The sequence below is a fragment of the Amblyomma maculatum genome, chromosome 5 (assembly GCF_055883805.1).
Source record: "Amblyomma maculatum isolate TAMU_Amacu chromosome 5, ASM5588380v1, whole genome shotgun sequence".
NCBI lineage: Eukaryota > Metazoa > Arthropoda > Arachnida > Ixodida > Ixodidae > Amblyomma > Amblyomma maculatum.
The window spans coordinates 70,825,512-70,838,321 of record NC_139348.1 but is presented as its reverse complement, the minus strand read 5'-3'; positions in this window follow the sequence as shown (position 1 = coordinate 70,838,321).

Below are 12,810 nucleotides of genomic sequence, written 5' to 3'. Positions count from 1 at the left end.
ACCACCAATTACAACTGGACATCCCGGGCATAGTTGTCTAACATTCAGTAACCATCCCATGTTAATGCGGGAGAGAGACCCACCACCAGGTCGGACATAGACTGGCACAGCTACAACAGTTGCCGCACTTAACTTGACTGCCACTGCAACTACCTCCTGATAAGGAGTACACCAGGTTTCGAGAGCAAGGCGGACCTAAAGAAACCGTGTGTCAACATTCACAGCCACATTTCCCGGAGGAGTTTTCTTGTGCACATGTCGGTTGCTCATGGAAGGAGACACGTATCCGATGAAACCAGGAATGGCTGGCAACGCGTTTGTCTCCTGAAGTAACAGGGACCATACATGAAGCCTGTTCATGCGGAGACGGGATTTGAGCTCTCCGACATTTGTGGAGAGCCCTCTACAGTTCCACTAAAGCAAACCGCGACAACCTGTAGTCGCCATATTGATTATGAATCCAGGTGTCGCAAAGGCACAGATGTCAGGTTAGATATATGAGCGACCATAAATCTCAGTAATGATGTCGAAGAGCTGTCAGGCAAGGCAGCAGAAGGCTTGTGGGAATCAGTGAATGACACAAGAGTATGGGATGGTATCGTTGGCGAGGCAGAATTTATATTGGCGGTGTGGGATTCCGTTGCTCTCCTACGACGAGCAAGCAGTTAACGTTGTTAGCGGAGCTTATAGACCTCCGATAAAAACAGTTCAATTTGATCATCAACAGCAGTCACATCATCATGCGAAGGTTCCGTCATGTTCTTCACGTTTGTAACCTGTTTCTGACGACGTTGTGCGCGCACTTTAGTGCTGTAAGCATGTGGCGTAGACATCGCCGGTGGCTCGGTCTCAGATAGCTGTGGCCATTCATCGTTGTCCAACTGGAGAGTTTCAAACCTGGTCTGAAGTGGTGGTGAACTAACATGTTAAGACAATTGCTTCTGTATCCCACGACGGACCTTTTGAGTTGATTTCTGTTTTGTTAGGCTAGTTGGAGAGGTGATCTCATAGTCATTAGCCTTGCAAAGTCCACTCCGGTACGATACTGTTTTTTCTCGCATAGCTTCAACTGGTGTTGCAAAAGGGCAGGACCTGTGCATATCGCCAGGTCGGAAACAGCTATAACAGTAGTCAACCCTCGGTTTAGGGCACAGAATGCAGCCATAATAGAATAGGCGTGCTGGGGGAGTCAGAGGGCCTTGCAAAGTGACGATGCGAGAGCGCCCATTTCAAATGCGAAGAGCTTGGACCACACGATGGGTAGGGCAGTAGAGCTCACGCTGAAGTGCAGCCTGGTCCTCGTCAAAGTTGTAACGTTGTCAACATCTACGTTGTAGACAATACAGCGTTATAGGTCAGAACCATCAACAAGATAAACGTAGACCGGAACCGAGACTTCGCTTGTTACTGAAATACACTTAAGTGTTTGCAGACTCTCAACAGCAGACAAACTCGGGAGCCACACAGCAATGGTATTTGAATTCTTCCTGGCTGTGAAGCCACAGAAACCCTTGGTTCCAGGACATGCGTACAGGTTCGCCTGAATAACTCTATTCGGTATCATAGTAAGGCACTTGGTTGTCAGAGCCTTAATGGCCACTTTATAGGACGCTGATCCGGGTGTCGAAAATGCCGAGTGATCAGTTGTTCTAAAGGAATGCTTGCCTTCTGAACTGTTGTTTGCAGAAGATGACCCCGCTTTACTGTCTTCTGAAGGTCGCTTCTGAACATCGAGTTGAACCACCCGTCCAGATGGTAGTGCTAAAGACATGTCCATTGACATACTCGGCTGCTCACGCACGTTGGTGGGAACTCCATCACCAAGCGGAGTCTGGTTAGCCATTCCTGGGCTCCGCCCTGGGGACTGATCACTAACGGCTTGATGTGTATTTGAGACGGCAGGATGTATGCTGCAGCCGGTGGACCAGCAGTTGGGAACGAGGCTCTGATATCAATAACTGCGCAGTCGACACAGACGGCGCCAACGAAGGTTCCTCCGCCAGCGTGCCACCGAAGGAACTAGGCCTAGTTTCGAAGCGCCGTTCAGGTGCAGGAATTGTGGTGAATTCCACACAACCAGACGATACATGAGCTCTCGGAGCTTCATCGGACATTGAGAAGTCAATACTCTTGGTGTACGGATCGTATTTACCCTAAAAGTAATATTTTCACTCAAGCGATGAGAAGCCACCTCAGCAGGGACACTTCTTCGTCACTCACCTGTCTCCATTACATTTGTATTTGTTTATTATATTTATTGTTATTGTTTATTATTACATTATATTAATAAACTTCAATGATCTGAACTAATGCTCTGTCCTATTGAATCCTCCCATAGGACGCAGAACTCATCAGAGCTCTTTAATATCACCAGTCGTGAAACTTCTCATAGGACCATAGGACCAGTGTATAAAACACGGCGGCTTTGATTGGTGAAAACTCGAGTGTCTGCGAATAATGGCGGCGGCCACGGATACGAAAGAGAACTGTGCATAAATTATAAACTTCCATATTTTCGACAAATGGACAACCACCATGAAATTAAAATATGCTCAAGAGTTGGAGGAGCAAACATTCTTAGACGTAAAAGCATAGAAGTAATTATGGTGAAAAAGAAGAAAAAATAAAGATGATTTCTAGAAGGCAATGATGGCAATAGCAGAAAGCTTTTATTGACCGCTTCAAGATGGCGCAACAATTCATAGGCAATGAAAATGTGCGTACCAGTCATTTCTGAAGCGTAATTTCCCATCTGGTATGACGCGGCGCAAATTGCTCAGCTGGCGCCGTCGCCGTTTTAGCCTTGACATATCATGTGACCAAAGTGAGTGACCGCTTCAGCGCAGGGTGCTGTGAAATATATCTCCCTCTGCTGAGAAGGCATGAAGGAAGAAAAGCATAGAAGCCTCTGTGCGAGCTGCATAGCAAAGCTTCTGGTGGAAGTGACGTGGCTTTTGTACGGATACTCTCTGCCACTATTCATTTCACGCGTCATCTGCACCATTCAAAAAATCGGTGTTGTTTACGGCACCGTCCGCGTAGAGTTGCGAATTAGTATTTTTATGCAATCTAGTTTCGAAGGTGGCAGACGGTTTTGGACACCTGCAATGAGCTTTGGTGATCAGTGTGGCGCGTTCAGTTTATTCAGCGTGCCGTTGTAAGCGGTTTTGGAAGCGGCGACAGCTGGCGGCGGCTCGGCGAATGATAGTCTGCTCGCTTTGATCTTCGCAACGCATGCGCGCACGTGCTGAATGAGGCTGAAATTGTGGTAACGAAGCACCATTCAGCACCTGAAATCGTGGTAACGGAGATTGCCGGCCGACCTCTCTACCTTTCTTCTCATTAAATTACTCTCTCTCTCTCTGTGGTAACAGAGAAGATGCGTGACGAAGTAGGCGAGAAGGAGCCATTGTGTCGGGCTTCAAAAAATGTGGCACGACAGCATCTCCCTAAATTTTTCCTTTATGTGCGAAAGCTTCGGCTGCAGCACCCGCTCGACGTCAGCGCCAAGCGTAACTATCCATTATTCATGCGAAAGCATTGCTTCCCTATATTCACAGATTTCTGTCCGCATGCCGTGTCCGCAGACCGCGTCTGTAGAACCTGGCCGCAAAATCATGTCCGCAGCAGTTATGAGTGATTCAGAAGTCGCACAGCTTATTGAATGGTGTCAATCGATAGAGAGTGGTGTAATGTGCCCAAAAAAATAAGTAGGCCATTATGGAAATTAGGTAATTATTCAAGAGGCAAAACACAAAATCGTGTCCGCAGCAGTTGTAATTGAAAAGTGGTAGAGATTAATGAATGGTGTCAATCAATATAGGGTGCCATAATGTTGTGTCCGAAAAAATAGTTAGGCCTATATGTCAGTTATGTAATTAACTAGAAGAAAACACGCAAAATTGTGTCCGCAGCAGTTGCGGATGACTGAGAAGTGGTAGAGGTTGATGAGTAGTGTCAATGAATAGAGGGCGACGATATTGTGTAAGCAAAAATAATTAGGCCAATAAGTTCATTAGGTAATTATTTAGAGGCAAAAATGTAAAAGTTAAGGCAAAAATGGCCTCATTAGCCAATGGCTTGGCGCCGCATTTAAATGTATCAAATACTAGTATAGTTAATTAAATCAGACAATTTAGGTGACGTCAAGAACGTGACATCACGCAATCTGAAGTCGAGCCAAAAAAGGCATAGGAAGAGATTGGCGCACAATTTGAAAGTACCAAAGACTAAAGTAGTTAAATAAGGCAGTCAATTAGGGTGACGTCAAGGATGTGACGTCACGCAGCCAGAAGTAGAGCCGAAAAAGGCGCAGGAAGGGAATGGCGCGCAATTTGAAAGTACCGAGGACTAAAATGGGTAAACAAGAAGTAAATTAATATGACGTAAAGGAGTTGACATCACGGAACCCAAAGTAGAGCCAAAAAGAGGGCATAGGAAGAGATTGGCGCGCTATTTGAAAGTAACCAAGACTAAAATAGGTAAGCAAGAAGTGAATTAAGCAACTAGAAGCAGCCAGAAGCAACCAACATCGGCATCTGTGCTTTCCCATTACACCAAAACAGATTCTACAGGCCTCTTTATTTTTTTCTTGCCTAATCTGCTGCCACTTTCCCTTTCCCGCTTTCTTTATGCCTCAAAGCCCTCTAAACGATGCTGTACATGCTAGTAACACGCCATGCCCCAAGTGTCAAATTCCAGCTGCCGAGGCGGATCTTCGCCACCTTTTATGGACATGCCTACGAATACAGCCGTCGACAACAAGACGACTGCAAAAACTTGGACTGTCAGCTACAGAGGAGGAACATTTACTTTTGTGGCTAATAAACGATATTAGTAGCTGGAGCTTGCTCCGGTTCCTTGAAGAAAATAGACTGCACGACTTCCTTTGAGGCAAAAAAGACAGCCTCATTCTATGTCACATGGCAAGCCTTCGAATAAACAAAAACTTAGGCTGCGAGTGTGATGCCACCGCCCAGAAGCGCCTGTTGATATGGACGCGACACTGCTTGCCGTGGGAAACGTGAACGGTTGACTGCGAACTCTTGGAGTAGACGGTAAGTTTTTTCTAAAGACTGCGTTTAAATAGAGCATTCCTCGCGAAGCAGAAAAAGATGTCAAAATACATAAAATGAGAAAAACGACGCGTCAAGATGGCAACAGCACGAGAGAAAACATAATTATAAAGAAGAAGATTGTTAGTCGATGAAGCTTCATGGAATCCTACAGTCCGTCCACGAAAGCTGCGAAGCCTTCGCCGGTAGTCAAGTCAACCAGGAAGCCTAAGTCCTCAAGGCGGAGCAAGCATATCCGAAAGGCGAAAGACGAGCAGGCAGACCAGGCTGATGGCGTTGAGACTAAAAAATTGGAAGAACCCGAGAAGTTGGCGCATTCACCAAAAGGCACTGGATCACCTACCTCGCAGAAAGCGGCACTTGTGAGCATAGAAAACGGTAGAGCAGCTAATGAAGCTGCCAACAAGCTGCCACCGGCCAGGATGGAAGAAAATGAACAGGCAAATGGAAGATCTTCCGTGGCAGCAACGCGTGCAGTGAATGCTCTGGGAGGATCCAAAACCATCCGAAACACGCAACCTATGGCTGCAGACACTCACAATGGTGCTGAAAATGACGATTTACCCGTGTCGCAAGCAATTATTCCTCGTCTGCCCGACGAGCGATCTGACGCAACTGGCGAGAACAAAAGTTCAGCAGACGGGGGACGCCAGATAGTAGAACCCGAAAAGGACAAGAATGAAGCAGGAAATCGAGACCTGCTCAACGTTGGGCGCCATCAGGAAATGCACGAGGATGTTCATGGTGAACCTGAGAAGCTAGCAAACTGCAAATACAAGACCGGTTACAACGAACGCAATCTCATCGGACAGGTAAGTAAAGGCTGTGCATTTTAACGCAATATCGTTGAAGGCCCCGTTGTAAAAAAAATCCGGTTTCGACTTTGTTGTCGTTGTGACCGAAATCGCGGGAAAAGCTTTATCAGAGGGTAGCTGGCGAGTGACATGGACATGCACCGATGCATCAGTGGGTTGTATGATGGAAGGGTATCAGATGTTGACATGAATTTGGGGTAAGCAGCCACTTCGTTGAGGCAGGGCGGTATATCTATTACATATTCGCTTGCGACTGGTATCTGGATAGCGTGCTAGCTTACGGCTGTAGACTAAAGAAAATTTCGAAGAATATTAGAGGGACAAGTTAGGGTATTTGGAATTACGCAAGCAAATATTACACGCACAAGACTAAGAAACCACGAGGACAGCCAATAGACAGAATGCATTAACGCTATATTGTCATTCGCTAAAGGTAAGACTTGAATGTCCCCCATACGTTTTAGCTTAGGTTTCCTTGAGGATTTCAGTTTAGATTCTACATAATAGTTTAGTCCTCTATGTTAGAAAATTTCCGCTTCCGAATATTTTCTTTGTCCACTGGACCACCGGAAAAAAGCGCTGCGATGTATAAATGAAGTTCAGCCGATCTGAGAACTGGCCAACTTGGCGAACTTTCAGCATTCAAGGATTTCATAGATGTTAATTTCGAATCCCCACTTTCTGCATAAATTTAAGGCTTGCATTAAGCTGTGCTTAGTTTAGGTTAATTATATCATCATTTACGTTCGCTAGCATATCCATTAAATGAAGGTGTCGCAGCGGGAAGTGCAAGAGGAGGATGTTCTGGCTCTCGTTCGTGCTACTGCCATCATTGTGGCATACAGTCAAGAACGCTTTATCGGGTGTTTATTTAAGAAAAAGTTGAATGATTATCAGGCAATATGATACGTGTAAGCTGCAGTCGAGAGGTATTTTGTTTCATGCATCCGCGGTTAAAGTTTTCTTTTTTTTTTTTCATCTGAGGCTACAGACTTCAGTCTTTCAGTTAGGTATGACAAACTGAAGCTTCGCTTTTTTTTTTTACGCCGCCAACAATCGCGTTGTAGTTACGCTTGTCGACAACACTTAGCTTCAATATCTACTCCGGTACTTCAATATCTCGGACCTAACTACGTTGATTAAATGCTGCCTTTGCTGCTTGAAGTGGTGCCCGCGCCCAAGCTGTATCCTCACCGGCGTCAAATAAGCTTCCTCGCTTGAATTATTGGGCTCTACCCAAATTGGTGCGACATAGGAGTTGTGAGCGTGGACACACACTCCCGATGTTCTCGGGATTAGGCAAGAACTAGTAAAGAGTGCGCGACGCGAAGTTCGAGAGAGGAGGGTAACTCCCGCTTGTCCACTGGGAGAGATTCGGAGAACCCTAGTGGCGGGAAGACAGCACGCGGCAGCGTCACTGTTAACGTTGCCGCTAATAAGAGTAGAGCTACACATCATCTAGACGGAAGTGCGCAGAGAAAATGGGGACAAATTAAATGCGAGAGAAAGAGCAACATAAGGCTCAGTGAAAAGGCCTGATGGCTCTGCAAAGGCTAGTTGGTTATCTGCCAAGCCCGGGGAAAGCTAGCGCTGCAGGAATGAGTGGCAGGGTGCAAACGAAGGAGAGGTGTTAGAACACATCAGTCAGTACTTTTCTTCGTCGGTTGTTACTTTCTGCGCGGTTTTGGGCAGATGAACTACTGTCCTACTCATGACAATCGCTAGCGCGTCCCGCTGCCCTTCCGAACGTATCGTCCTCGCTATTCCTAACGGCACTACGGTCTCCTCGCCTCGCTGTCTCCTCCACTTTCAGTCGTACGCTTTTTACCTTATTCAATTCCTGTAGGCTTCGCTTCAACAGGCATCAGATTCAGGAAAGGAGATCGAGGCCGGGCTGACTTCGGAAAGTAATTTTCACCTGAAAGTTGCGACAATGCGCTTGCTGCTCTCGCTCTCGAGGCATTAATAAATCTTTATTTTTCGAAAATTCGATTAAGCTCTGTAGTCAAAGGTCTGATTTAAGGCTTGAGCCACGCAAGTGATCATATTATAATTGGTTGTAAAGGGACATCACACACAGAAGGATATCCAACGAAAGCAGAATCGACTACCTACTGCTCATGTGTTTACTGCGTCTTAGCTTCCTCACTGATGTCATTTCTGGCCCGCCTCATGCGTTTTCACGCTCTCATGTCTCAGCCATGAAGTACCTCGTCGCACATTAGGATACTCTGTTTGGAACCCTTCTACCATCATGATGTTTTGTAGACGTTAAAGGCACTGAGGTCGCGCGGCTTGACTGCCACATGTTTCTGTGTACATTGCGTTTACCTTTTTTACTTCCAGAAAAACAGGCCAGTCGGTGAAGAAGCCAACACCCTTAAGCCTGTAACCGGTGTTGCTCCCGTGCACTCCTGTGTGGGTGGTGAGCAAAGGAAAGCCAAGGACGACAACGCCACCTACTGTACACTAACGGCCCCGGAATCTAGTACTGCCAATGGACAGCAGGTTCCAGCTTTGCGAAACTCACCCATACCCGTGCATCTTGCAGAGAATATTTACAAACCTGGTAACGGTAAGGAAAACGTTGCTAAAGTTTCTGCAATATCGGTCCCTATTCCAGGCCAACAAGAGTAGTCTATCTCGTACATTGACGATGCTGTATCGCGATAGCGTTGTCTAAAAGATGGGCCACGAGCCCGCACCCAAACGCTGAGGTCGGGGGCGGTGTCTATAAAGACTGCATTTAATGCGTTCGCTTTAGCTCAAGATGGCGACCTGACCACGTCCTCGCTCACGAACTCTCGCTTCCTTCTAGTCTTCTTCCCGCTGGCTTAGTATCTTCTTCATCTTCGCTGGCTCGGTCAGAAGAGCGGCGCTAAAGATTTAGCAGCATGTTGAGCTCGTTCAGTCTAAGGTTTTCACCACACCCCTAAATTGTGATGCAGCCGTTCCTTATGCGGCATCCAGAACGGCGTTTGTCAAATTTAGCAACCCGTTTAGCACCCCTCGTCAATTAAAGATGAAAGCTGCTTTGCGATAGGGATTTGCACCGCGGATTTTCTCCAATTTTATGCTGTTTTTCGTAAGAGGTGTCAACTGAGAAATGAGACAGATATTGCGCCTTCCTTTCTCTAGTGACCAATCTAAATATATGAAAAAATTGCGCATTGAAGAGGAGGAGCAATTGCCCCTATTTGTAAAACGAAGCTTGAGTGTTCCCCATTCATTTGGGTTTAACTAGACTAAGGAGGTGGAAATTGTCTTGTTTTGGCAACAATATGTTCTCGACTCGGCCATGACAGTACTGCGGCCACTCCTTACAATACAGCAAACATAGCAAGTAAACATTGTAGATTAGCACTCCGATAGATAATTTAACGACCTTGGTGCTCCTCTTTCGTTTGGAACTGCGAAAACCAAGCTGTTTTCTCGCATTGTCGCGTTCGCTGATCTCGCTGTTCACCGCGCGCTGAAAAATAATCTCAAATATAAACTTTCTGAAAAAAAAACATATTGGTAAAAAGATACAGTAACGTGCTGCATTGATGACCATGCACCACCGTCCTGACGCAGTACGTCCTGGACACCACTCTCCCCTCTCTGCGGTAGCCATGCCCTTTCAAGCACGCGGCCGTTTGTCTACGGCAGCCACTGGGAGCGTTGTGAGCAGGCCTACGTTTGCCGGAACTCCGGTCAACACCACCGGCGTGGACGACGGCCTCGAAAGGGACCACAAGGTGCGGCGCAACTTACGCTCTCTGAATAAGTGTGTCGGATAGATTACGATGAACCTCTGGCCGACAAGGCGGTGTTCACTATCTTGAAAAATTAAAGCTGTGTATTAAGTTTTCTTGCGTTCCTAAATGCGAAAACTCAGCAAGTTCCGTGCTTGGTCCCATAAAGGTGTGCCCAGACGACGGGCCATGGGCTGGACTGCGGACCGGTCACGTCGGCCGCGCACCGTCCGGCTCTGTCCGGCCAGCGGCAGTATCCACACAGCGGGCCAAAATAGCAGCCGACAAGCCGAGCCATGAGGCGGCCCAAAGGGATACACTATTGACCTCGTAGTTTTGTGATGCATTTGTATAATACTGCCTGCCATTTTGTAAACGTTATTTCACAATGGCAAGCTGGGTGTTCATTTGGGCAGTATTCAGGTGCAGCACCGGGTTTATCTATGTATGACGCACCTAGATCACTAACAACCTACCTAGGTTTGACAGCGCTCCACTTATTCCGTTGAATTCTAGACGCAAAGATGAAAGTGATAAGGACCACATTAACAAAAGCTGCCGGGTTAACCGTGGTTACGCTTAACCGAGGCTCTCGAGCTTAACTGCAGTTAAGCGAATAGCAACTCACGGTTACAGCTTTCAACCATTGCCCCTTGGGCAATCGGCATACCGGAGCTTCATTTACAAATATCTGAGGTATTATAACACTGTGTATTGAGTGGTTTCTGATTTGGGAGCCAATAGTGCGCTCAAGCATCGTCCGATGCATTGTCGTATACCATCGTGCCGCATCTGCACAAGCTGTCACCAGGTACGGCAGCGATGGCCGGATATCCCTTCGCCAGCATGTGAATAGTTTTCCTGTAGTCTAGTAAGCCTGGCATAAAGGCGTACCACAACTCACCGCTTCGTAAGAATCGCTGACTCATAGATAGTGGCTGGTATAATGTGATAACAGGCAAGTTTTAGCTTGCGGCCGTATAGCAGCTGCCGCTGTCGCCTTTCCGGCGTCGGCTCACCTGGTCTTCTTGTTCGCTAGCTTCGCCGCTCCTCGCCGAAATGATCAAATCTTTTTTTTACGAGACAGTAGGCAGACCTTTACATTATTAATGGGCAGAGCATTCACTATAGCGCTGGTCAAATACAAGCACCAGTCTCTGCAACTGGTGTCCAGTCGTTGTCCACAGCGTTGTCCACCCGACTTTCGCCGAAATTAACAATTTTCACAAAAAGACTCGACGCTTTTTCCCGCCTCCCCACCCTGACCTCGACGAAGCACAAGCCACCCTGCTCTGCAGATTGCAGACACACTCAATTCTTATTCACTCCGGGCTATCACTAATTGCTAACGGGGAATACTATCCCGCATGTCCAAATTCCAACAACGGAGAACCCGCCACTCAGGCGCACATCCTCTGAGAATGCGAAAATAACCCGCCCTCCTGCCAGCTCCCACTGCTGAAAGCTTGGACCTACTCTTCACCATGCCAGACAAGAACGCACAACTTGCACTTATTTGGTTGGCCCAGGATAGCGCCCCCTCCCCACCCCCCTGGGGGCCACACAGGACCCACCTGCCCTAATTCACGCCATCTGGGGCAAATAAAGTTGTTTCCTCGCTCCCTCTTCTCTGTTTGAAAAAATTGGAGGCTTATCAAAGTTAAGCCCAGTGGATGCGAAGCATGTTAAGCAGCTGCCTCGCAAAGACGCTGGCGCTGTTGCGGGCACAGAGACTGACGCGGGCGCGCGCCGCTTCATCCCTGGCGTGACGTCACATATCACGTGATGCAGCGATGGTGGCGCCGCCGCCGCGTCGCGCGCGGCAGCGCCAACCGAAGCGTGGAGGCCTCCGCCGGGCGACGTCCGACGGCGCGATATGAAGCCCCATCTGCAGCCGGTGTGACGTCATCACGTGACGTCACATCATGGGATCTCACTTCAAGGTCAATGGTGGCCACCGCCGGGAGGCGACCGACGGCGCGATATGAGGCCCCATCTGCAGCCGGTGTGACGTCATCACGTGACGCCATGTCACGTGACCCCATTTCATGGTCAATGGTGGCCACCGCCGGGCGTCGCGCGAAGGCCCGAAACCTACGTTAATATGCTTCGCATAAAACTTTCGAGCGCCCTGCAGTGGTTAAATGCGGAATCCTGAGCGTTGCTGCTGCGCAGGGTACATCGCAGGCCTCCTGTATAGGTTATGCTAACAAGTCCAAGAATCATGCCGCGCAGAGGAAGTTTCTGCTCCTTGGGGGCACGCTTGCTGCAGTACTCCAGCGAGTGTGGGATTGGATGACACCCGGCAGCTCTTGTCGAGTGACGTCCTCATAGTCACCTGAGATTGTCATGCAAGTTGATTGTCGCCTGACCGTGTGATATTTTACTGTCATAATCACGTGACACTTTTATGCATCTTGACTGTCACATGACTTTGTGCCGAGATACTTTCAGACTCACGTGGCATACTCGTGAAACTTGACTGCCATGCGACGCGTTCACTAACGCGAATGTCGCATGATTGAGAATCACTTTTTTTATTATTCAATCAAATATATAATTGTTTAGGAGCAACTGAACTATTTCAATTACATGTTGCTATTTTTCGTACGATGCTGTTGTGTATCCGCGAACTTGAGAGTACCTATAGTTAAATACACCAGGTATTTAATCTGGCACACTACCACACACTCATTTCACACAGGATGCCTCTTCGAATGGAACATTTAAATCAATAAATCGATTTATTTACCTAATAACTATTGGTCCTCCTACGTGCTACATATCACGCAAGAGTTATATACTGCCTAACATCATAACACTTTTGTGGCGAACGCCTTGCTACGGTATACTGGCATAAAAAGTGTCCTCAATAAGTGGAAACAAAATGTAACGTGTTGTATAGAGTAGATAAATTGATAGATAATTTAGTTCATAAACGGCATGTCATGTCCTGTCATCATTTGTTCATTGTAGTTTATTCATGAGTCTGTCCTGACTGAAGGCGTGTAAGGGATTCTGTTGAGTAATGCAGAATCATGAGTCATAGTCAAGGCTTGTGGGCCAAAAAGATGCTGAGTCATAGCTCACAAATGTCACCTGCTATTGATAGTATCACGTGACAAGGTCACGTGAAAGTCAGATTGCATAAGTATGTCACGTGATGGCCAAGTTGCATGAGGG